The 25,746-nt window shown below is 35.0% G+C and overlaps 1 long non-coding RNA gene across 3 annotated transcripts; it reads left to right on the top strand.

Moving 5' to 3' along the window:
* Nucleotides 1-1,537: 1,537 nt before the first annotated feature.
* Nucleotides 1,538-23,789, top strand: LOC107321673 (uncharacterized). 3 transcript variants are annotated; one of them, XR_014938392.1, is made up of 4 exons: nucleotides 1,538-2,228; nucleotides 2,723-4,251; nucleotides 13,519-13,678; nucleotides 19,911-23,789. It is a non-coding gene; the product is annotated as an uncharacterized LOC107321673 (long non-coding RNA). The 3 variants fall into 3 exon arrangements; XR_014938391.1 differs by having other exon boundaries at nucleotides 5,618-13,678; XR_014938388.1 differs by having other exon boundaries at nucleotides 2,723-13,678.
* Nucleotides 23,790-25,746: the final 1,957 nt, after the last annotated feature.

Genomic DNA, 25,746 nt, shown 5'->3' with positions numbered 1-25,746 from the left:
TGGAAATGGTGTTTGTGTTTTTTATTCTTTTATTTTTAAATTCAATTTATTTTATTTATTTAGTTCAAAGACGTTCCTGATTTAAAAGTGAATATTATATCCTGTTATGCTGCAAAATGTGAAAAACAGCATTGTTGCTGCTTTTATACTTGATAACATTCCACTCTCCTTTTGCCTCCAAGCCAAGTAGTACTGAATGGATTGTGTTCATATTGCTCACAGTTAATCCTTCCCAATGCATTGCAGCTGCATTTCTTCTGCAAGATGCCGAGACCAAAACCGTCTGGGATCTCTGCAAGACCATTATTTCCTAAATTACTTTGTTTTTTATCTTTGTAATTTAATATGACTGAAATAGCATGAAGACTGCGCCACAGTCTTGAGGAACAGTTTCTTTATTAGTAGCCTGCTAGGGAAATCCTTGTGGGATGTGGCTCTGGGCAGCCTGGTCTGGTGGCTGGCAACTCTACCCATAACAGGAGGGTTGAAACTAGATGATCTTTGAGTTCCTTTTCAATCCAGACCATTCTATGCTATGTTGAAAAAAATTACACCCCTAGCAACATGACATAAGACCACACATGGGATTATTCCTGGCATTAGAAGATTATTTATAATTTTATTTTCCTTTTACTTTCCCATTTAAAAATCCATGCTGCTCCCACAACCTCTTAACTATTCCCAGAAAACAAACAAACAAACAAACAAAACCACTTAAATTCCATTTTAGCAGGAACTGTTTGTTCACTATCAAAAGAGAAGATAGCAATGAAACTATGTGGACTGTAGAAGGACAAGGGTACAGAGCATGGCAGTGAATCAAGAAGCTAAATTTTTTGATAGTGCAAATGGGTGAGGAAACTGAACTGAACTTTATTCAAGCACGGGAGCTCGTTGAAGCGAACCTGTCCAGTTCATGCCTCTGATCCAAACCCAAATGCTGTTTCTAATCATTATGCTGGGATGAAATAATTTAATTATGAAAAATTTGAAACAGAACTGAGATGTAATAATCATAAAGAATAAATACGTAAACTGAGGTTAAGAAAATCTCCATTATACATTTTTTTTCTTAAATTTCATGGAAAGAAGTGATAATAAGATAGAGATCTCCAAAGCTGAAACTGAACAAGGTCTTGCCTTTTTGCGTCTTCTGTGAGTACTGTGAAAGAATGTTTAATAAGAGGGTTGTTCCAAATGTAATGCCTTCTTTCTTATCATCTTGACCCACAATGTTAGAGATGGATGTTAGTGTTAATGGCAGTAGAGGCTGAACATTCCAATTGATATTCTCTTAAATTTTGTTGCCATGCAACAGACCTAAGCATTTGAAGACTATGTAGCAAAGTGCCAATTGTGGCTAGACTGTCCTACCAGACCCACCACATAATCTAGATGGGGTACCTTTCTGTTTCTTGAGGCTGAAGAAAGGTAGGCTGCATGGGTAACATTTTCCTAACAACAGCAGAGTTTCTCTTGCAGCTGTGCAAGAGTAGGTCACCTCCACTAGTGCAAATGTTTATGCGCATCACATGCAGGCTCTTGATCGTAGGTGGTGAAAATGCTCAGCTAATGTTGATAACTATTTTGAAAAATAGTGGGTTGTAGCTGAGGATTTTCCCTATCAAATAGTGCTACTGTACTCATTGTACCAGTTATAGTTTTCATGGAAATAAATAGGAGGCATTGTTTGGAGCAATCTATGTACTTTTACTGACCAATAAATAAAGCCAGAGTGATTTCTTATTTAATTTTCCTTCAAATGCAATGTCACAAAACATACAATTCCTATTTTAATGCAATGATATATAAAGGAGTTTAGAAATATTAGTAAGTTCTGAGTCATAAAAAGCTGACATTTGCTTTTATACTATATTCTCTCACAATCCATGGTGATGAAGAATACAGTCTTTGCAGAAGCGTGGTGAATTAGAGTGGGCAAGTTTCCTTGCAATTGTAATGAATAACAACTTCCTGCAGTTTATGCAGCCCCAGTGCTAAAGAATTTAAATCTTGCCTACTTTGGTCTACAATGTAAGTTTTTCATCTCAGTTAATACAGTATAAGTGACTTTTAGCCTTTAGAACTTAGCTGAAATTGGACAAGTGTATCCAAGGGTGAGTACTGAGTAATGTGAAGTTAATTTATCATATTGCTTTTCAGAAAAGTCTGCTGTCAGAGACCTCTGAAAACTTTGGTCAAGCATCTGTTCTGTGGCTTTATCCCAGGTAAATTACATGAGGATGCATGGTTTTCTACTCTTCCAATTGATACCTGTTTGCAGACAACACCAAGCTGAGAAGTGCGGTCGATACACTGGATGGAAGGGAAGCCATCCAGAGGGTCCTGGACAGGTTGGAGAAGTGGGCCCATGAAAGCCTAATCTAATGATGTTCTACAAGGCCAAGTGTAATGTTTTGCTCTTGGTCTGGGGCAATCCCAGGTGTTAATGCAAACTGGGAGAAGAACTCCTTGAGAGCAGCCCTGCAGAGAAGGACTTGGGGGTCCTGGTAGATGAGAAACTGGACACTGAGTCAGCAGTGTGCGCTTGCAGCCCAGAAGGCCAAGTGTGTTCTGGGCTGTATTAAAAAAGGGGTAGCTAGCAGGGAGAGGGAGGTGATTGTCCCCCACTACTCACCTCTTGTGAGGCCCCATCTGGAGTACTGCGTCCAGGCTTGGGGTCCCCAGCACAAGAAAGACAACATATGTGGTTATTCTATAGGTGGAAAGCTTAACTGAGTTGCATCTGAAGCCTCCAGACCCTAGAGTTTCTGCAGAATGCCTACAAGCTGCTTAATCACCCTCCTTCTACAGAGAAACCCAAGGCATAAAGTTTCTGCTGGAAGCATCAGCAATGTGGTACATTTTGTGCCTCGAAGTGTGGAAGTCAGAAGATGCCATGAAATACAGATTGCCTGCATGCCCACTGTCTGGATTTCAGCATTCAATACAGATGTGCTGCAGTTTTTATAACTTTAGTGTTATTCCTGTGTACTGCTATCACAGACCTAGTTCAGAAATAGGATATAATTCTGAAAGGCAGCTCTGCTTCAGCCACAAACTGATTAATGACTCATAGCACCATACAGCACATTCACCACAGAAACTGTTACATGTTTATCCAGAATGAAAAGTATTCAGACAGAAGAATTAGTCAGTTTTAGTCTGTGGTTAGTCTTCTTTTGTCCAACCATAACTGTAAAATGAATGCCATTAAGAATATTGTATTTCAGCCTTTTTTGAAAGACATTTTCCTTAACCATGTTGTGTTCTGTAACAACCTGTTTATAAGTAATCTTTAGCAGGAAAGTAACACGTCTTAGCCATCATCAACAGCAATTTCTAGGGTCCTGGAGATCTTTGTGGTATTATTATTATTATTATTATTATTATTATTATTATTATTATTATTATTATTATTATTATTATTATTATTATTATTCTTTCACTGCAAAAACAAACAAACAAACAAAAACACAGACAATCCTATAAATGTAGAACAAAAGAAAGACTGGATGGGAAACAAAGCAAAGGAGGCCTTTCCGGATTCACCTCAACATTGCCTCTTAATTGTTGTTATTATAAGAGGTATTAAGGGCATATCTATAATGCAGCATATCAAAATAACCAAGATGCTGAACAATTTTAGCATTACGCATGTACAACAAAAACTGAAGAACAAACATCACACCAGACTGTCAAATTCCATCGGAGTAATAGGAAGGCAAGCCCTCAGTTCTCATGAGAAGAGTCAACAATCCCTGGCTTATGTTTTTCAACTTGGTGATTAAACAGAACACACTTGTGTTCAAAATCAGTATGGAGATGGCTGTGGATATGTCCACTAATAATTTACTACTTCTCTGTAATTTACATAGCTAAAACTAATTTTAATGAGATAGAGTTTAGTTAACTGAAACTCCAAGAGCCTAAATTCTATCTGCAATGCTCCCTTGGTGTTCTCAGATTTATGCATGTATTTATAATCACTTTAATTAAATCCAAATTAGGCAAGAGTCTGAATGATATGAATGTATGCATTTGAAACATAATTAATAGAAAGTACAAAACCTTAAGCCTCTAGGAGGTATCTTTGATGCAGTCCACGGATTTTAATGCCAGTTAAGATGACTATGCTAAGAACTACTTGAGAAGCTCTTCAGGAAGAGAGGTAAATTGAAGAAGGAGTGGTGTTCTACATGTGAAGAGGAGCCCACTGTTCTTTCTTCTGAAGATGAGAGGAGATCAAAGGTAAGGTTTTAGCCTCGTTTTTCATATTTAAATGCAGATTACCTAGCACAGTGCATTTTGACCCATAACTGGTGTCACTATAAGTAAATACTGAAAATAATCTTACCAAGTGGGGAAACTGGGTTGTGTCTATCCACTTAGTGTTTTATATTTATTATTTCTGACAACAATAATAGAATGGTATTAATTTTTCAATTAGTATTAGCATGGATATTGACTTATGCTATTACGAATATCAAGACAAAAAAGCTTTCCTGCTGTTTTACATAATTAAATAATTCTGCTTTAACATTTGCAGAAATTGTAGGGAAGAGTAATGAATTCTATGTATACTCAGATTTACTTGTTGGAAACAGAAACATCTGCTGGGAAAAAAAAAAAAAGAAAAAAAGAAAAAAAAAAAAAAGAAACTTTTAAAATGCATCTTCTCTATGCATAGTAATTTGAGCTAAAAATAAATAAATAAAAATAATAATCCTAAAGGACCTGTAGACTACTTATTGTTAAAGTGCTGATAATGCCATGCTTGAACTGTAGCATTAGGAAAGAATGGAAATTTATTTACTAAATGAACATCTGCAGTTTCTGAATCCAACAAACATATAATCAGCATAAAGCACAGTTTTGGGAGCACTCAGGAACGTCTTAGCGAAGAGGAAACATTGAACATCCAGAAGTCACTAATAACTCTAACACAATGAAAAGCAACTGAAAATTAGAGTTTGAATTTAGTAAAACCTACCTTCATGACTGGTCAGTCTTAGTAGTCATCTTATAAACTCTCCCTCACTATTTGATATCTTTCTTGAGTTCTTGGGAGTGAGGAGCAGAAATAATATGTATGCTAAGTGGTTGTAAAGAATTATATTTCCATTTGAATTAATATATAGTTAAAATAATTTGGCAGATATATGGCTGATACTTTACATTGCTCCAATTACTTACTGTTTGGCTTTCTGAAATATCTCATTCTTGAGATTCTTAACAACTTCTTTTTAAATCTCCTTTCTCAAGTTCATAGAAAAATAACCTGAGTGAAAAAATGCATTTTCGGATCAAATAATAATTTATGTAAATGAGGCCTTCCCACGCTACCATTTTCCTTCAAGAGGGGGAGCAGAGAGCTTTTATTCTTAAGCCTTCTGGCTTATTACATTAATAATTCATAACCAGTGTGCTTTATATAGGCTGTGATTCAATCTTTCTGGTTCTTACAGAAAGCCATTTTTCCTCCAGTGTTCACAAAGCATAGATTTTCTTAAGAGTATGCAGCTTTCCAAATGAGAAATTCTTCGTTTCTGTAGGGAAAATCTTCTCATTCCACAATCAGTTTTAAATTGATTGTTGACACGTTCTTTCTCTACAGAACTGAAGATGTGCATAAGGCAAGCAAAAAGAAGAACGTTGCAACAGATTTGCAGAATTAACAAGGGTAACAAATCTGCATCAGTAGAAAACTACAATATTGTGAGACATGTCTCAATTAACCATTTTGGAACAACTATCACATAGAATTAGGAATCCACCTTTATTATATTACTAATATTAATGAATTGCCTTGGAAGACTGCGACCAACTTAACAAGTAATTCAGTTATTTTAAGTCTATATAATCTATAACAAAAAAGTAAATTTTACAGTTTTAAATAGTAAAAATCAAACTATTTAGTAAGAAACAGCTTTCTCTTGATGAGCTAAATTGTTAAAAAAAAAGTAGAAGAAGAAGAGGTGGAATAATTATAGACTAAAAGTAAATTTGAAGTTAAAATTTTCAAGGCAACCTTGTGAAATATATGAGCAGATGAATTCTCCGTTCTAATTATACAGACCAGAACAAGGCTAATTAAATATGACTATTGGATGACCATGCTGTAAAACCTAATTAGCATAATGATAGGATACAACTTTAATGCAACCAAAATATCCATGCCTCTTTGTTTGACAATAGAGAAAATTATCAGTAAAATATTGCACAGAAACTGCTGAAGTAAAAGCAAAAATATCTGAACTACTGGCTTAAGATAGAAGGAATTGAGATAATTGCTCACATGCATATGTGCAACTGCTTTTACACAGCTGTGTCCAGGCTGAAGTCTTTCAGCACAACGATATTTTGAAGGCAAATTAACTTCAGGCAGCTTTGAATGCTAGCTATAGATATCTCACTCTGGTATGGAGAATGGAAAAAAAAGCCAGCTCCTTTCCCAAAAAACTTTAATTCAGTTGTGTGCTGAGGGTGGGGTAGGAGAGAAAGACACTAAGAAAGAGAGGAATGGTGCAGGGTTCTTCCCAAATCTCAATAAGAAATGCTTGGCAACAAATGAGATAGTTGATTTAATAAGAAAAAAAAACTGAAAAAGGAAAAGAGTAAATGAATCTTATGTCACTTCAGATGATAGAAGACATGCATTCATATAGCCCAAAAATTTTTGTGAGAAAAAGTGCAGAATTGGCAGAAAATTTTTCATGACATCACTGTGGTGGCACTGAGATACAGAATGGAACATTCTTGTTCTATTTGTGCATGTGTGGGGGTGAATGTATGGCAAAAAGCCAGTGTGCTGTGCAACTGAAATGTACTTTCTTCAAATGAGGGCATGGAGCAAAATTCTGGTATCTGATACAGCCTACACATTTCTGTCCTCGTATTTCTCCCAGAACATCACCCAGGCTCATGACAAATTACATGCCAATAAATTGCAGAGCTCAAAGATGTATGTTTGAAACAAGTCAGAATCTCTTAAATATAAACTGATCTCATTAAGGCTGTAAATTTTGTGTTTGGCTAAAAAAAAAAAAAAAAAAAAAAAAAAAAAAAAAAAAAAAGTAAGTATTGTATAGTCTCAAGCATAAAAATGTGAATGGGAAAGTCATATTTTCTCCTGACAACAGCAAAAAATGAGATACTAGGTAATTTTAGAGCAGAAAAAATTAATACCGGTAAACCTTTTTTGAAAAATACAGTAGAGCTTCCACTGTTCCACAGCACTCAAGGAGATCTATACTACTTCACTTTTCTCATTAGAAAGAAAAAAATAAATAAAATAATTGCAAAGCCATCAGATTTATCAAGGTCTCCCCAGCCACACACCGTTCCTAACCTCACTAGACTTTCATCGTGGGATTAGACATGAATTAGACCCTGCATGAGAAGCAAGAACAAAGGTAAACCAGGATTGAAAACAAAAAGTTTTAGAACTTCTTGTGTAATCAGGGTGAGAAGCCTAATGTGGCGAAGCAAAAGAGGAGACAGACCGGGAAAGGCCATGACATTTTTATTTATTTATTTATTTATTTTTCTGGGAGAATCAAGTTCAAGGCATTGTTCCATGAGTATGATTCCATAAATAAATTCCTCTTAAGTCATATGAGGAACAGGGCACAATTTTAAGCAAATTTTAAGCAAGCAGACCCAACTTTTCCTTTACGGATAAATTTGTGCACAGTAAAAGTCATTTTAAGTCCTCTGACATAGTTCTGCAATTTGCAATTAAGTGGAACAGACACCAAATTATTTATGCTTTCCATCATAAGGAGGTTATATACACATACATACATATATGTACATTTATATAGTAGCAGCTTTAATATTATTAGATACTGTAATATCTACCTACACAAGTGCATAAAGGAGTCCATCTCCTGCTTGTCTACAACAAATGTAGACAATGTTCATTCTGACTTCCTGTCTTTTTTTACTACATAACTTATCCTTGTTAAGTCACAAATGAACAGTATTCTTCCAAAAACAGAGATTGTTAATGTGGGAAAAGCCACATTAAAAAACACAAACAAACAAACAAACAAACAAACAAACAAAATACATAGCTTTAAAGGCAAGAAAGAATTATATGGAGAAATGAATGCATTCAACTGGTTAGGTATTTTATTTCTTTCTCTAGAATGGGTGATATTAAGATCTTTGTCAAGTCACACTGAAGTTTTTTAAAGAGACAGTTTTTGACTAAAAAAAGCTTGGACAACATTGTGAACTCCCCCTTTTCATGTATCTATAGAAACCCTTATTTAAGTATCAGCATCTTTAGATTCAGTGGTATTATAATGCATGAAGATGACTTTTTGGTGTTATACATTCATATCAACCAAACATTAATGAGATATAAAAAAGAAACCACAACACTGGGAAATATTTTGCAATTTGGAAGACACTATAATAGCCAAATAGCACTTCCATAGATGCAAAAAAATGAATTCCAATGTCCATTTCCAGTGTACCACCTGCTCTGAATCTTCTATAAAAAGATTGCATGAATATATGAGGACTAACTATATTTATTCTGCGTTTCAGCAGAATGCAGTTTAAAACAGAAAGACCTTTGAAATAGCTTATCTTTTCTAATAAAAATAATCAATGTGTGGAAAAAAAAAAAAGAAAAAGAAATTATGTTTCATGTCATCGTGAGAGGTAAACAGCTTACAAATAGTAGCACGTACACACAGACACATTGGTATATCACATAACAAAAAGCTATCTCAGGAAAATGTCTACCCAGCATGACAACAGCAGAGATCTGTTGTACTGAATGGACAGAAAGCTTTGAGTTGTCCTATGTCTGAACTGTCATCAGAGTTTGTGAAGACCTAATATCTGAGTCCACACTGAGCAAGAGATGAAATGCATCACAAAAAAGTAAAAAGCTATCTACTCATGTTATATAGGATTTGAGAGAGAAAAGCTTTAACTGATTCAATCTCACAGAAAAGAACACTTTTATTACTTTTGTTAGTGGAAGGAATTATTCCAGTGAATGAGAGGAGTATATACCACCTGTGTATGTGGTTTTATGCTTGATGACTCCCTTGAATTCTGAAGAATTATCTAGGATTACATTGAGACCACTGAAATGAGGGAAGCAAACTCAAAAAACCCAGTACCACAACTAAGGTTGAAAAGAGCTCACAACTTCAAGAAAGCTACGTTCTTTTTAGAAGCCTAGTAAAAAAGTATTGTATAACGAGAGCTTCAAATGCTAGAAATCCCTCTTTATAATAATAATAGTAATAATAAAAGAACATAGAATAAAGAAAAAAAAGAAAAAGAGCTATTAATTAAGGAACTGTTTCCAGCCAGGAGGCAGGAAAAACTTCTGCTTAGTGTGGGTGACAGTGGAGAGAGATAGGGTTGTACAGCACAGATTTATTTACTGGGCCAGGATAGCTAACAGAGTGAGATAGGAAACACCTTGGGAATGCAACTCTGAATTTAAGAGAAAGGTTAGAAAAAGTGAACTACTAAAAGCATTCTGAAAATAAAGGTTTTTGAAGTGATTGTATGAGGAATACACTGAAAGTAGTGCCTCCTATTTCATTATGTTGTCATGCAACTTCAGAGATGGGGGTTATTATATGACTGTAGAGGTTGAGTCTTCCCACCAGTATTCTGTTACTCTTTGTTGCCATGTGACAGATGGCAGCAGAGGGTAATTCTGGTACAATGGACGTGCATATGAAGTAAAGATGTGTCACTGAATTTCTCCATTTGGAAGAAGATGGCACCCATCTGAATATTTATGGAGACTGAACAGTGGATCTGAGTGCAGTGAGGCAGTGGGTGGTGCATTTTAGAAGTGGCAACAGTGATGTGAAAGACAAGCCATGTTCCAGATGGCCATGCACAAGTGTTACACCATGAAATAAAGAGTCTCACAATCAGTTCATCCTTGTGACTTGATTAATGGTGATGACTATGTTGAAAATCAGTGTTTTTAGATGAGAACTTGCTCTATCAAATAGTGTTACAGCAGCAATAAACCACAAGAGGTTTGTCAGAACCAATTTTAGAGTCTTGCACCTGGGAAAGAATATCAGTACAGGTTGGGAAATGTCCTGCTAGAGAGTTGCACTACAGAGAAGGACCTGGGGGTCCTGGTAAATTGGCCATGAGCCAGTGGTGTGCCCTGGTGGCCATGTGTATGGGAAATTGGTAATCACAGCCTGAACCTCTGATTAATCAGCTGAAGCAAGTGTCAGTCAGCTGTGGGAGCACAGGTGAGAGTAATTTAGCTGTGCTCCTGGAAGTGGTGGAGCTTGACTCAATTAAGGGCAGACCACCACTAAGGCAGCATCTCTTGGAGATTGCTCCTTGGTGGAGATTGCTTCAGTGTTTTCCAGTAGACTGAAGGCTTCCACACGGGTGAGTTTTTCCTGTAAATAACCTTTTGGATATTTATTATTATCTTTTCATTGTTGTCACCTCACATCATGAAAGCTAATGGTGTCCTTGTGTGTATTAAAAGGAATGTGGTCTCCAGGGTGAGGGAGGTGATCCCCTCTACTGTGCCTTGGTGTACTGAATCCGGTTCTGGGCTCCCTGGTACAAAAAAAGACAGGGAGTCTCTTCAGCCTTGAGAAAAGAAGACTGAGAGGTGGTTCTATTAATGTTTATAAATATCTTAAGTGTGGGAGACAAAGGGTCGTGGCCAACCTCTGTTCAGTGGTCTGTGGGGACAGGACAAGGGGAAACACCAGAATGAAACAAATAATTACACACAATGACTTTTTTTTTGTTGTTTGTTTGCTGAGAAGGTAGAAACCCTGTCTGTCACTCCATTATCCTGGGGGCTAGTCTTCACCTCATGGGTTACTTGCTATCAGACAGAAATCTGAGTGGTATTCAGAAAGGAAAGTTCAGAGCTGTGAACAGTCACAGTGAGTTCCTCTTTCATTTCTTTCACCATGTCAGATACCATAGATTAGCAATTTCCCTAAGTGATATTTAATACTTCAGGGTCAATGAGCTGTAACCGAAAAATCTTTAATAAGGCTTTTCTCATATAAGGTTTATAATGCATATTCCTTCAGACTCATTTCAGCTCTGCATGCGTATCCATCCATAGTTAGCACAAACTGGCATGTATGCTGATGTTCGACCTAGGACGCTTGTTTTTGCACTTTGTCAAATACACCTCCTACTCTTATGCAGCATGGTTTCATAGAAAGTGTGTGTAATTCAGCTCTCTTTAACATGATAGCCTTCTGAGAGTGCTCCTCTCATTCAGCATCCCTTGTGCTGTCAGATCAAGGATTCCAAAACAACATCATATACTATAAGTAAACATATACAATTTGAGCTCAATAGACCAAATCTGTGGAAAGATAAAACATCTTTTCCAATTGTGTTTGCTTGCATTTCAAATTGTAGCTATTGCAGATGAATTTCTCTTGCCCTAACCCCTCCTGTGTTGCCATGAAATGGTAAAGTTTGTTTACACTTTTCTTACGATCATCTAAATGAATTCAGAATTTTCAGGGTTTTTTTTTTTGTTTTGATTGGAATTAAATGCAGTTATTACTGAATGAAACTGTACAGTTTTATTGTTGCAGAAGCTAGACTAGATGTTATCTTTCTTTCTTCTGTCCTTCAAGTTGTCTCAATAGTACCAGTCTCCAAACATGAGTCAGACTCTTGGAAAAAGATAAAAGTAATAATTTTGAGTGGCTTTTTTATTTATCTCTTAAGATCTTGAGGTTTAAGTTCTTAGTCTTGTCTCTTGTATCCTGAGGCTAAAAATTTACCTTCTAAAGAAAAGCTGAAATTCAGATGTAATCATATGGCAAAAAGGGGTCACTGAGCTTTGAGAAAATTTGATTGTGTGGCAATGAAAAAAGTCACCATTCTCCAAACACCAGTTTGAAAAGGCAGTAACATTTAGATGCCAGGATAAGAAGAATTCCTGTATCATTTCCTTAGAATGTGAAATTGTTCCCAAGAGCAAGTATTATTATCAGATTTGATTACAAATGCACAAATAATGATAAAAACTGTTAACATTTATTGTTGAAATTATTGTTATTTATTGTTAATGTGTTGGTTATTTAGAGGTATTGCAATACTTCCCCAGAACAAAAATGAATGATTTAAAGATAATCGTGTAATATTCTGTTTACAAAAATGCACAGTGATTTGTTCCAGTTGAACAAAAACCTGCCAAATTAATTTGGTCAGAAAAAATAAGATTGGACTAGGCTTCTAAAACTCTGCTGCTATTTTTACCTCTCTCAATAGCTTTGGCAAATGTACTCCTGTAAGGGTATGGAAAATCAAACTCTGTTTCCTGCACAGCTTCTAAACTATTTTAGGACTGCCATTTGCTGGGGAAAATGCTCCATCTCCTGGAGTTCCTCTCATTGACTTTTTTTCTCATTCTGTGCAGAACGTTTTGGAGTATCATTAAATAGCACAGATTGAAACTGAAAATGGTTTCATAACCTAGTACTTTGGGCACTTCTCTTTGTAATGAAACACCTGAGCTTCATCCTTTGTTCTAGTGCATGTGTAAGTGATTTGTGTGCAGCAGATGAGTACTGACAGAAGAGATGCAGGAAGTGCCATCATAGGCTGCACTGCTCAGCACCCTGCTGCTCAGACAACTCAGGCAGAGATGTGATGTGGTTACAGACCTCACAAGCAAAGAAGTTAGTTAAGCTGGGATTACTAAGAAAAAAATCTTACTATGAAAAATCTCACTATTTATAAAACTTGTTTGATTCTTTCTGTTCCATTGTACTTAAATTTTAGTTTCTTTTTACAGTACACAGCATTGTTTCACTTCTCAATGCTGTAAGTGAAGGGAAAGTGCTTTGAGTTTTGCTTTGCTTCTCAGTATCCTACTCTATTATTAATTGACAAGAAAATAAGTCAATCTTCCTTAAGCCAGTCTTTAAAAAGTCTTTTTTGTCCATGACGATAATTTGCAAATGATCTCCCCTCATCCTCACCCGTGAGATTTTTTGCAGCTTAAATTTTCTGCCTGCTCTGGTGAGAATGGTCAGCCCCACCACTCTCTTGCTAACACCTTTTTAAATAAGAAAGAAACAAGACATAGCTGTCTTTCATGAGTATTACAGTTAATTGACAATTGTGTTAAACTGAAGAAGCTTAGAAGTTTCAGAAGGAGGACATCATGTATCTTTCAACATCCAGACAACCCTATTTGTAAATACACTGAAGACTACAATGTCACCATGGCAAAACAATGGATTACGATTAATATGGATTAAAATGTGAACATCATCTGTTGAGGGCTTTTTTGTTGTTGTTGTTGAACATGGTGAAATGGAAAATAAATGAGCAATTCAATCCAAAGAAAAATCTCTTGTGCTTTTTTTTTGATGGGAGAGTGAATGGTGACTGGTTAGATTACATATGTAACTACTTTCTTCAGAAATCATACTTAATTATTTTTTTTAATTATTATTTCTTAAAGCTTTACTAATGGGAACCCCATCCCCATCTTGTTTCTCACAGAGCAGCAGTAGATCACAAAGGGGAGACCGTAGGATTGTATGGACAACTTTGACTGGGAGAAAGAATAATGTGAAAACTGCTGGTACAGTTCTACATCTAACATGCTGCAAAAAAGTGGCAAGGAAAGAGTTGAGGAAGTCATCTTCAGCTGAGAACATCTGTGAGTAATTCTTAGTCTGCTCATATAGAAAACTTTTACAGTTCACAAAAGCATAATGACACGAGGAAAGTCTATTAACCCTAAATAGCTGCCGGCTTCATCAGAAATTAAGTCTTTTAAACAGAATAAATGAATCAGCCACTCTTACAATAGTTGAAAAGAGTGGCCTATCATTACAGCTGTCTTTTACAAACTACACAGGCTTAGTTTTGCTCATTACTTTCAAAGTGAGCAGTCAACTGATGCATAATGCATTTAATTCATTGTTGTTATTATTGTTATAATACATTTTCCCCATGAGTTGTAGTTTTATACTTAGGGAGCAAATGAAAAATACCTGAGTTCAATGGTTCTCTTCTAATTCACGTTACTTCTGTGTTTGATTTTAAACTGTTTTCATTAAAACAATGAATACTGATACTGCAGATGTACTTAGCTTCTCCTTGTAGTGTGAAATCTGTTACAATTTGTTTGGGGAGTGCATGTACATACCCTGCCTGAACTAGGATTCCAGGCAAAATGCTTCTCTGAAATAAATTTTCAGTGTTCTAATATAAACATGGATAATTTTGATTAATAACTAGATATTAAATGTTTATATATATCTAGATATACATATGTTTGTACATCAATATACTCACACATAAGCATGCATAAATCAAGCTTGTATCTTGAATACTTTGATCTGAAAATATTCAGAAAATTTACACACAGTTACAAGGTTTTAGTTCATTTGAGTCAGTTCCAGTCTCACAAGTCAGACAAACAAACGATGTAAATCTGTACTTCTTTATGCTGTGTCTGCAAATCTGCAATAATGTAAATACAGGTAGTAGTGAGTTTGCTTGTCTTCCTTTGTTTTGCTGTTTTTTTGTTTGTTTGTTTCTAATGGAAATACCTAGGTGTCCCATGTTCCTCTTGTGTTTCTATGAAAAGAATGCAGCTCTGACTCTGACCTCTCTATTTCTTTCTTCAGGAAGTGTTTAAATAAGGATCTAAAATATTTTACACCCAATCTGATTCAAACTAACCCTCACTATTTTCAGATTTCTTTTGTAAAATATTTTTTTCCTTTGTTTTAAAGACAAACTTAACTCACTGTAAAAATTCTTGCTATGGGCAGGAGGAAACCCAAACAAAACTATCAAAGAGAGCTGCACAACTGCATAGCATAAATATACTCACTCAGAAGCACATGCAAAACTTGTGAGAAGTAGTTGACTCTTATCAAATTGCCTCTCAAAAGCACAAGAGATAGATCCATCTGAGTAGCTAAAATAAATATTTACTGCAGCATCCAAGGGACCATTATTGTTATATGTGAGTATTTGTAGTAGGATAAATGGTCTCTGGTTTTCTGAAATTAGAAGGCAATCAAGAATATAAACCCTGACTTTCTGTTGTCTTCTGATGGCAAAGTTGAAACAGATTCTTCATCAATTTTAGATTACAGTTGACTAATTAGCCCTTCATAGAATATATTTGAAAGTTAAAGACATTACTTTATGCACTGATTAAATTGAAACTTTTGTTTTAATATAATTCTGTGTAATTGAGAAGACAATTTTGTAACAGAGGAAGAACCAATTACATAATGTAATACACTCTCCTTAATGACATGACTTTATTGGAATTTAAGTTAATCACTACAATGGTATGATGTGCTCTTTATTAATATTGTAGCATACTGCATTCAATTACTACAATATTATTAGAAAATTTAGTTCATGCTCCCTGTATCAGAAATGCAAATACAGGTCATAAGATTAAAAAGATGTTTGAAAACTGAAGAGTAATTTTGTACTACCTACTTGTACTTCTAATTAAAAAAAAAAAAAAAAAAAATAAAAAAAAATCATGCACAGCATGATGAAAACTTAATTTCTGCTACAGGTATGTATTATGTTACACATTTCAAAGCTTTTGTCATTAGAATATTAGAAAGCAAATCTCTTAAAAGCAAAACTACTTCATGTATATTCTAAATGAATTTTATCTAAAGACTGCTCAGAAGTTTTGTAATAATCTGTCATGGTTTTATGATTTTTGGTTACAAGAACCAGGGCAAATCATCCCATAAACCATTGACATATTCACACTATTAATACCTGCTTAGTTTTATTTAAGAATTCCTAAATAAAAGATACAATGGAAGAACAGGAGATGTTTGACCTTACATTATTACATTGTTAGCTGCTTCTGTAAATCAGGAGTAATATATTGGTGTCCAGTATATAAGAGGAAAACTACATCTAAGTATGTGCTTTACCCAAAGTTAATCTAGCTAAATCCTGTGCTATAGTTACACAGTTTATTGTGCATTGTATTAGATCTTGGAAAATAAAAAAAGAAAAACTTTAGAATGTAAAAAAATTCATGTGAGATAAGCTGTTTGGAAGTGGATATCTAAATTAAATCTTATACTTTTTTAAAAGAGAAGGCATAATGTGTTCAAATTGGATTCTGTAAAAGAATCAGATGCCTGGAGCTCTGCTACAAACACCTCATATACCTGAAGTTAGTAAAAAATGGTTTAAACTTCACAGTTTTTTGAAACTACACAGTAAAAAGTATTTGACTAAAAATCTCAAAAAATGTTGACCTACTATTTTCCAACCTTTGCCAAATAAATAATACTGTTTAACTCAAATATCCTGTGTGTCACAAATAGGACCATACATAGTTTCATTCCTTAGAATGGTGTAAGTGTAAGGGAAAGAACAGATATCCTTGAAAAGGAATCCAGGCAGTATGGCCTATCAACTCTGAAAGCAGGAAAAGAACTGTTTTTAAGGTTTTGAAATAAAGATGTATATACACTTTTCAAATAACATCTCTCCAATTCAGTTTGAGGTACTTATTCCATAACTGTCTGCCACTAATAAATGTTACCCACTTCTCAGTTTCTGAGGGGGGTAATAATTAAGAATTGCTTAATTATTTATTACTTAGCAAATACAATTTATGTGGTCTTTCATGATCCAAAGTTTGTCAGTTCTTCTCAGGAAATAAAAATAGAGCCATCTGATGCTGAATATTTTTGTGAAGTCAGTGTAACATCTGGCTGTGCCAGATGATTTCTCTTAACAAGAACTACTGGAAAGTTTAACTTTCACTAACTGTGGCATGTTGCAAATACGATACATTTACTGGAATATAGTTGGCAAAATGCATACTGTGTTTCCTTTAACATTTTGCTTCTTGCAATTTGACATAAGTTGTGTGCGAGTCCTGAAAGCAGAAGGCTACTATTTAATAATTTTTTATTTAACAATATGTAGATTGCTGTAAATATCTTGCTGTCTAAGCTGAAATGGACATTAATTTTATTGAAGAGAGAAATTAGGCTTAAGTATCTACTTAAGGCAGATGTAGTACTTACCTAACTCATTTATCCTGCAGAAAACAGCAATGTTCTTGTATAGGTTTTGTCATACTATACAGTGACCTGAAAGTTGAACATGGAGTGCTCTTCTGAAACTGAAGAATAGACAATGGCTAGCTCAGACAGGAGAAACTAGAACATGAAAGCTTATTTTTCTTGTAATTTTTTGAGAAGTGAAATAATTTCCAGTTTTCTACTACCAACACAAAATTAACGTGTTGAAAGCATTTTAGTCATTTTCTCGACTTAAAATAGCTATCCCTAAACCTGATAATAAAAAACAAGAAGACTGAATATTAGAAAATGGATCTCTGCACTACTATTGTAACCTATGACAACTCAACAATCACCAAGTAAAAGAAAAAAAATCGCAACTTTTGCTGGAAAAAACAAATAATTAAATCTGCCTTGAATGTTGCTGATTTATTGAGGCCTCATACTGTTTGGATCTTATGCAGAAATATCAGTTAAATTATACTCACTATTAGCTAATTTATTTTCCTGCCCGTTGCAAACCTTAGGTAGTTGATTCCAACTGTTTGTCGAAGAGTAAGTACATCCTAGTTTTCTTCACGGTGGTAATCTACATGTTGGACTGGCTTGTCTCATCTGACTAGTATTTATTTTTTATGGTAGAGCAATAAACTGGCAAAAATAGCACATTTAATTGGCATTTAAGCAATACTGCTACATTTACTTCATATTCTCCAGTGTGTTTTTAATATAATAAAGAACCTAGTCATCTAGAAAGATATCTAGAACTGAAAATAGATGAACAGCATCTTCAGCACTTAACATCCAGTCTCATAATTATTGCTGTTTTAAGAGAAGAACTTATAAAATATCTCTCAAAAGTCCCCAGTTTATCAAATATTAGAAACTCAGTGTTGTTTTTTTTTTCATCTGTTAATCCGGAACGATTACATTTTAAATGGGGAACAAATTCTAAGTATGAGCAAAAAACCAACTAAACAAAAAAACTACAGATATTCACTCAATAGACATACATCTGCACCCAGGGTAAGAATTCTGACCACTGACTTAAAGAAGGAAAGAATCAATGATGTCAACACCATAATGTCTCCCTCGTCTTATTTTCCCCATCCCACCCCCTTCCATGGAAGCAGTTTTCAGAGAAATGCTTATTTCCTGGATAAATTCAGTTTTCCAGATCTGAAATAGAGGTTCTTTTCTTCGATAGTCAGAAAGTGAAGTAGGAAGAATATTAGAAGCAGTAGGAAATCTAAGATATATTATTTTCTTCAGCTTGCTTTCAGCACTTCCATACCCAGCATTCTGGCAGAAGTAAAATCTTTTCTAAATCTTTTTAAACCTTTTTGAGATAGAAAATTAAAACTCCTGTATTAATTTTTAGCCTTTGAAATCAAAATTATCACCACTGCATTTAATTTTCTATCATCTCTTTTGGGGTGCAGACTGGCAGTATTTCATGAGCAGCTTCTCAGATGAGCATCAGTCTGAGTTCTTTGCCTTTAAAGTACAAATGCTACCTTTATATTGTAACACACCGCTTTGCATAAATTTCTCTTTTATAATAGAAGGACAGTTGCTGAATGATCTGGTTTATCACATAGGCAGCTGAATTGTGCTAAAAATAGCTAGTAAAGGGGAAAGTGGTATAAAGAAGGGAAGATAGATAAGGATTAACCTCTGAGATGAAAATTTTGCTTCTAAATTAGATGCATGGTAGAGGATGTCAGAAGAGTGATAGAAACTGCAAACCTTACTCACATTCCTATGGACTTCAAAGGGAATTTACCCCATATGAGAACTGCAGGATCAGACTTCCTATCTGTACTTGTTTCTTTCAGCATCTAACTCTTACATGTGTTGTCAGGAGAGCTTTTCTCACCATATAGGACGTGTGAAACATTTAAAGCCCTTAGTAAAGTTCAATTCATTGCCTACTTGTTTGGGCAATTCTTACACCTTTCTAAGAAGTGCCACCATAGGGCAAAGATTTATTTGCACTCTAATGTGGGAAAATATGTCTTATAGAACAGTTTTTCTATGGTATTTGCCTCTTACTGTGGCTTTTAAGAAAGTTTAAGAAACAAAATTAATTAAAAAAAAAATCTTCTCAAGAGAACTAGACCATGTCCTTTTCACTTACTACTGCCAGATTAGCACTCTTCCTTTTACAGACACAGCTCAATAGTTTGAAACTAAAATGCCCTTCTTTTGAAAGCCTACAAAATTTTGTTCCTTTCAGGTTATGGGGTGCAGGATAACTTTAGGGCTGTTCTTTAAAACTGGGGAAAAGAGAAAATTAACAATTTTCCCTTTACATTTATATCCCCAAAGATGAGTCTGACAGTTGACATCATTAAACTACATACTAGGTAAATACTGATGTATAAAAAATGTGTTCTATGATGTCCCTAATAATGAGGGCCTGGTATGTCCTCCAGCGATCCTAAATTTTTTTCTGGCTGTCATGCTGATGAACAACCTGACTCACAGGCCTTTGTTGTATGCTTTACATTGCTATATTAACAGTGGTGGATGAATGGTGAGTCTCAGAAATGGTTTATATAAAGGTTTCAAGGCACTTGTGACCCTTGTTCTTCACTATGTTCTCTTTACAGCGCTTCTCAGTGATACTAACAATATTCAGCGCCAGACTAAGGTATATGATAAGACTAGGTTTCACAAACTCATCTTTATATTCTGCATATAAAGCAGTACACACTTACACTACCATTGACAAGGTACAGTGCATAATTTATATGTCTGGATTGATAATCAGTCAGAACTGATTCAGTAGCTTGTTTTGGACACAAGGTCTCATCTAACATGGTTTTTCTACTGAAACTTCTTCCACAGCTTATGAATTGCATTGAATAGCATTCAGTATAAGAAACTCCAGAACAGGAAGAACAGCGGCTCTCTGAAACTTTTGGAAAACAAGTGACGTTATTTTTAGGTGCATGTAGTAATACATATATAGGTGTGTGTATTTCTGTCAAAAAAGTGAATAAACATTTTTCTTTGTGGATAAAAACACATGGAATCATCCACTAAGACAGTGTTCTCCCCTCTGCACCATTTAATTCTGACAAGCTGATAGGTAATGAAAATTCTTTGAGAGCAGCTCAAAAAAAAAAACACAAAAACCTCTCCTACTTCATTATGTTGGTCTATGACATCAGAGGTGAGTGCTGAAGATATGGCAGTAGAGACTGAACCTTCCCACCAACATACCATTACATGTGTTGCTGCACAACAGATGACAGAAGAGGAGTGGTGTGACAAAATGGCATCTGACATGGAAGTGCATATAAAGAATGCCTCCATGCAGAAAAAAACGCACCCACAAATATTCAATGACACTTGCTTAATGTTTATGGAGACCAGAGAGTGGATGTGAGCACAGTGAGGTAGCAGGAGGTGCATTTCAATAGTGGTGACAGTGACATGAAATACAATCCACACTTTGGATGGCCATGTACAGCTGTCACACCACAAAATGAAAAGCATCACATTCAGCCCATCCACATGACTTGCTTGATGGTGGCGTCTATGCTGAAATATAATGTTTTGTTGCTGAGAATTTGCCAAATAGTGTTACTGTGCTCTTTGTGTCTTTTGGAGTTTCCATGGAAATAAACAGGAGGCATTACTTTAGGATCAACCTAATCTATTTGTTCTTCTGCATAGCTTGAAGAATCTCAGTGGAAGCCACCTTCTTTCACTGTTAGGAGTATGAATGATTCATATCATCATCAGTATGGAAAATTTCAGACATTAACAACAGAGTTCACGAAGTAAAATCCGGCCTGTTAATTCTGACATCTACTCATCTAGTTTATATATTTCTTCTCCTAGTAATGGTGACACTAACTGTGAAAACCATTACAGAAGGCTCAAAAGATATCATTTAGTTATACCTCTAGTCTGCCATCAAAAATCTTGTTTCAAATACCTTTTCACTTTGCAAAAATAAAAGGATCTTCATTGTGACAGTTATCTTTGATCAAATGTCGTATCTGGGATTAATTGTGAGCAGCAGTGCTTTTTTACAAAAGCAATCATAATACTGCAGCCAACATTTTAAAGTAGCTTTAAATGAAAGTGTGAGCTGGATGCATTCCACAATGGATAACATATCTTGCCATTCTCTGGAAGCTGGAAATTGTAAGCTATGCATACATGCTTAAATAGCGTGTTGGCACCATCTAGATATTACTTTCACTCTGACATTAACTTCCTCTATGGCCTTGCATGAGCCACCTCCCTTGAATTATTTCTAGATTAGTTTATCTTAAAATTGGAATGATTATATTTTATTTTCTCAAAGTGAATAGATTTCATATAAATCAGAATTTGCTTTCTAAAACTTCAAAATCCTTGAAATTGACAACGTGGTACAACTTCATCTGTGATTCTATTAAGTGAAAGGATTAAGTGAAAGAATGGTATATTTTACTTTTCCACTGTGACCCTTTTGTTATGTTGTCGTGTTCATATTAATCATTCTTGCCCTTTTTCAAAGTTAACAGAGGGGAATCTTTTTTTAAATGCAATCTCAGCATTATTGAAAAAAAAATATTATTTACAGAAAATACTTCAATTCCCTTTACACCTTTCATTACATGTTGATAAATGAATGTATGATGAAAGAAAAATCATTTAGAGAATGTAAGTTGGAAGGAGGGGAGAGAATAAAGGCAAGAAGTGAGGGAAGAAAGAGGAAGAAGATTCTAAGTTTGGGACTTTGGTTAAGAACATCAGAATGCTTTTCTGTTGATCATCAGCTCTGCTCTTTTTGATCTGTAATCAACTTCATTTCTAGTGCATTAAATTCAGAACCAGATATGATGATTTGTAGTTGTTAACCCTGCAGAATATTTATATATCAATACTGTAAGGACTGTTTATATGCAGTTTCACATATCTTGATAGGATTAAATAAGGGCATAAAATCTGTTGCTTATATCAAAATTTGTAGGATTAGGGATTCCCTCTTTTAAGGTGCATAATAAATTAGTGAAGTGACTCACAAAGAGGTCTCTAAATTGTAAGTCATCTAGGTTTTTAAAACTGATGATATCCATCTTCTGCGTGAAGAACACAAAAGTTTGAAAAGCATTTATCTCATTTACATTAAGCAGAAACCTTTGGAACAGAAAGCACATATGTTCAAAGAGCAGTATATAATTTTTCTAGCTCCTTATCAAATATGTCACAACTAGGATTTGGAGTTCAGGTATTTCCTTTTGAATAAACAAGTAATGGAGGAAATTGGATTTAACTATTCTGAATACACTTGCTTCTGCAAGTGAACATTGGAATTTAACAAGAAAAGCCTTAGTGACAATCCACGTTACTTTTGGATGACAGGAAAAGTCATTTTCTGAGACCAAACATATGGAAACGCTGATTTTTGTGTGAAGTAGATGTCAGCACCTAGAGGTCAGCAGGATTCAAGATGCTTGAGGCAGTTGTGTCAGAATCCATAAAAACATAAACTTTAGAGATAATTTAAAGCAAGAAGTTGAGTTTTACTTATTTTCTGTATGTCACAGTCAATAACAAACTTCTGCAACTAGACAGCCTGCTTCATTTTAAATGGGGGAGAGAAAAGAAAACATCAAGGTAATTACATGAAGTGCTGATAGCTGAACGCAGCTGCATACAAGTAATTGTTTCACTAAAGAGGTTTAAGGTTCCGTGGAAGGAAGTTATGCCTTGCGATCTTCATTTAATGAGCCCATGTGCACCTATCTTCTTTCCAAAGCTCCCTGAATTTCTTTCATGTTACAATGTAGTCAGCCAAGCACCTTGTTTCCCTTCTTTTATCCTTTTTCCCTTTCTCCACCTATTTCCCACTCACTCTGTTAAATTATCTGGTTCAAATGAATCTTTATAAAACCCACTGAGATGCTGTTATGCTCATATCAGATTTATTTTTCATGAAATAGGCTTTTCTCTTCCCTGGTGCTACTCATCTATATAAACTGGCTATTTTAGTCAATGAAAGTTTTTATCGCTCCAGCAAATCAGACTGAAGAAGAATGAGACTTATTAGTGAGGTGAGCCATTGAACATTATGAGATGCTTCCCTTAGGGTCCTAAACATGAAGCAGTTCAGGAGAGATATCATATTTGATTGATATAGTTATATTGAAATGAAATCCAAAATGAACAAAACGATCAGGCATTGGATTAAAGGCTTTTCTTATGTAGACTGAACATTACTTCTGTCAAAAAACTGAATTTTCCATTCAGTGGATGGCTTTTTAAATCTGTGACCAGTGGAGCTGACTTCATGATTAATAAATGTCATACCTGTGTGCATATGCAGCTGCGTATAACAGTGATATTTCTAAAGATATGTTTAGAAGTCTTGTTTTATATCAGTGATAACTATGTAGAATTCTATTCTTATTTTTTTTAAGGAAATAACAATGAACTACTTACTATTCCTTCACAGCACATGTCTGGAATACTTGATATGGTATTTTAGCTGAAGAACTCCAGTATGCAGATTGACTTGGGAAAACTATGTTTGTTAATGGTGCAGCATGTCATAAAACCCAGTATCGACTTTGTTTTAGGTGTTTAAAAACAGATTAGCTGAACGAATGTATGGACATAATCTCCTAGGACTACATATCCAGGCATTTAAACTTGTTTCTTTTACCAGTGCGTACACAGGGCAATTTATTGACTATTCTAGAATAAATAGGTGCTTCTTTTTAATTTCTAGTGTTCTATTTCTGTTTACTTTCCAATGCTTTGAGCATGTTTCCCTCTTTTCATCACAGATCATTTTCTGTCTTTGCCTTTGGGTTTCTGTGGATTTCTGTGGATTTCCTAAAGGATGCCACAAAATGCAACCAGAAGAAAATCAGCCCTGAGACTGAATTCTGCTTTACTCCACAGCCCAGATAGCTAAATACTAAAATAGACTTCATGGTATTTCTCTGCTAAGGGATCTAGAGCCATCATGAAATCTGTAAATATATGAGTTCTGTGATTTCAATTCTGCTAGTGTTGGACACAGGAAAACAAAACAAACAATACATCTGTAGCATACCTTATGGAAACGGAAAAAATTCTTCTTATTTTATCAACTAGACTTTATTTTTGTGTTGATTCCTGGGTCATCAAATTTCAGCATAAACTGAGACTGAGAAATACAGTGTGTTTTAAACTACTTGGAAATTAAAATTGTTTTAGACTAATGCCAAATATAAAATTTTCTCCATAAAGCTGCCTTAAAGATTTCCAGTAAATCATTCAAGCAAAATAATATGTATTTATGTTTTTAAATAAGAGTTTTGAAACCACCTCATGCAAGAACAAATACACAAGACAATTTACAGTACTGTATCTATTCTTCATGGTTCTTTTGTGCTATGGATATGGAGATACTTCTTTTCAGAACATTCTCCTCAGAGATATTTTTGACTCCTGCACCAAAACACAACTTTTAGCACTTATATAAAGCCAATAATAATACTGAAAGCTGAAAGTGCTACTGAAGCCCAGGAAGAGAGAGTGTTATGGTTGGAGGCATGGTTTGCATGTCAACAGGTGCTGTGTTGCTGCTACACCCTAGGAAGATATTTATTAATAGCACCAAAGGTTTGGTTTGCAAACAACACACTATGGGAAGTTGAGACTTCAAAAGTGTGTGTTGTAAAATCAGGGTCTTAGCGCTGTAATGATGCCCATGAAAGACGAAATTGTTTGCTAACATGGGTGCTGATTTTCTACCAAGGATTCTGAAGTAACAGGCTCGTTACTTGCAGCAGACTTGACAAATCTGTTCCTGCTAGCTTCTTGATCAAGATCTTATGTATAACAAATATGAAAGCCTGGGCTGGAGAGAGGCCAAAAGAGGACTTGTGTGATTCATACTTCTGCAACCTATCAGAACTGCTATAATTTCTGCCTCTTCCCACACTCTTCTTAAATCCATTTTTCCTTATGGAGATCCCTTATTTTAAAACAGTTTATTAAATCAAGGCTAAGGATATCCAGATTTCTTAGACTTAGAAACTGCACAACACTATTTCTAATACATTTTTAAAGTAGTTTTTTTTATAGAGGATCGAGTATTGCAGTTATAAGTATTATTTTAGAAAATCTTTTTTCACAACTCAGATAAAACTGTGCTATATATTCAGTTATTTAAATAAAAATTTATTACACAAATGTATAGTGCCTACTTTTTTGTTGTTCCCATATATTTAACTGTGCATTTGATATACAAAAAGTATTTAAATGTTTTATTACAGTGTATTTAACCAATTTATTTCAGCTCATGGTATTAACATTTATCCAAACTGATGCTGATTTGTAAAGACATTCATGTACATTAAATCTACAGCCAGCATTCCTCCATCATGGCCTGCAATAAACTAAAAGTAGCTTCTGATTATCTGAAAATATAAACTTTGTTTATATTTTTTTCTTCTAGTTACTGAGAGTTCATGTTCTCTTAGATTTCCGGGATTCATCCATTCATCTTTTGGTTCTTCACATACTCTTCAGTGGGTTTATGGGAGATGTGTTTATATTTGAACCATGGCAATTAAAAGTGCTTAAAATTGTCCTGTCCTAGGAAGAGAGAGGTTACTTCCTGATGGCACTGAAGCTAACTGGGCTGCTGTAGAGTTGACTGCCCAGGAATCTTTTTTCAAACATAGAT

Source organism: Coturnix japonica, chromosome 1 (assembly GCF_054131305.1).
Source record: "Coturnix japonica strain WE chromosome 1, WE-NBRP24, whole genome shotgun sequence".
NCBI lineage: Eukaryota > Metazoa > Chordata > Aves > Galliformes > Phasianidae > Coturnix > Coturnix japonica.
This window is presented reverse-complemented; position numbering and strand designations above follow the sequence as displayed.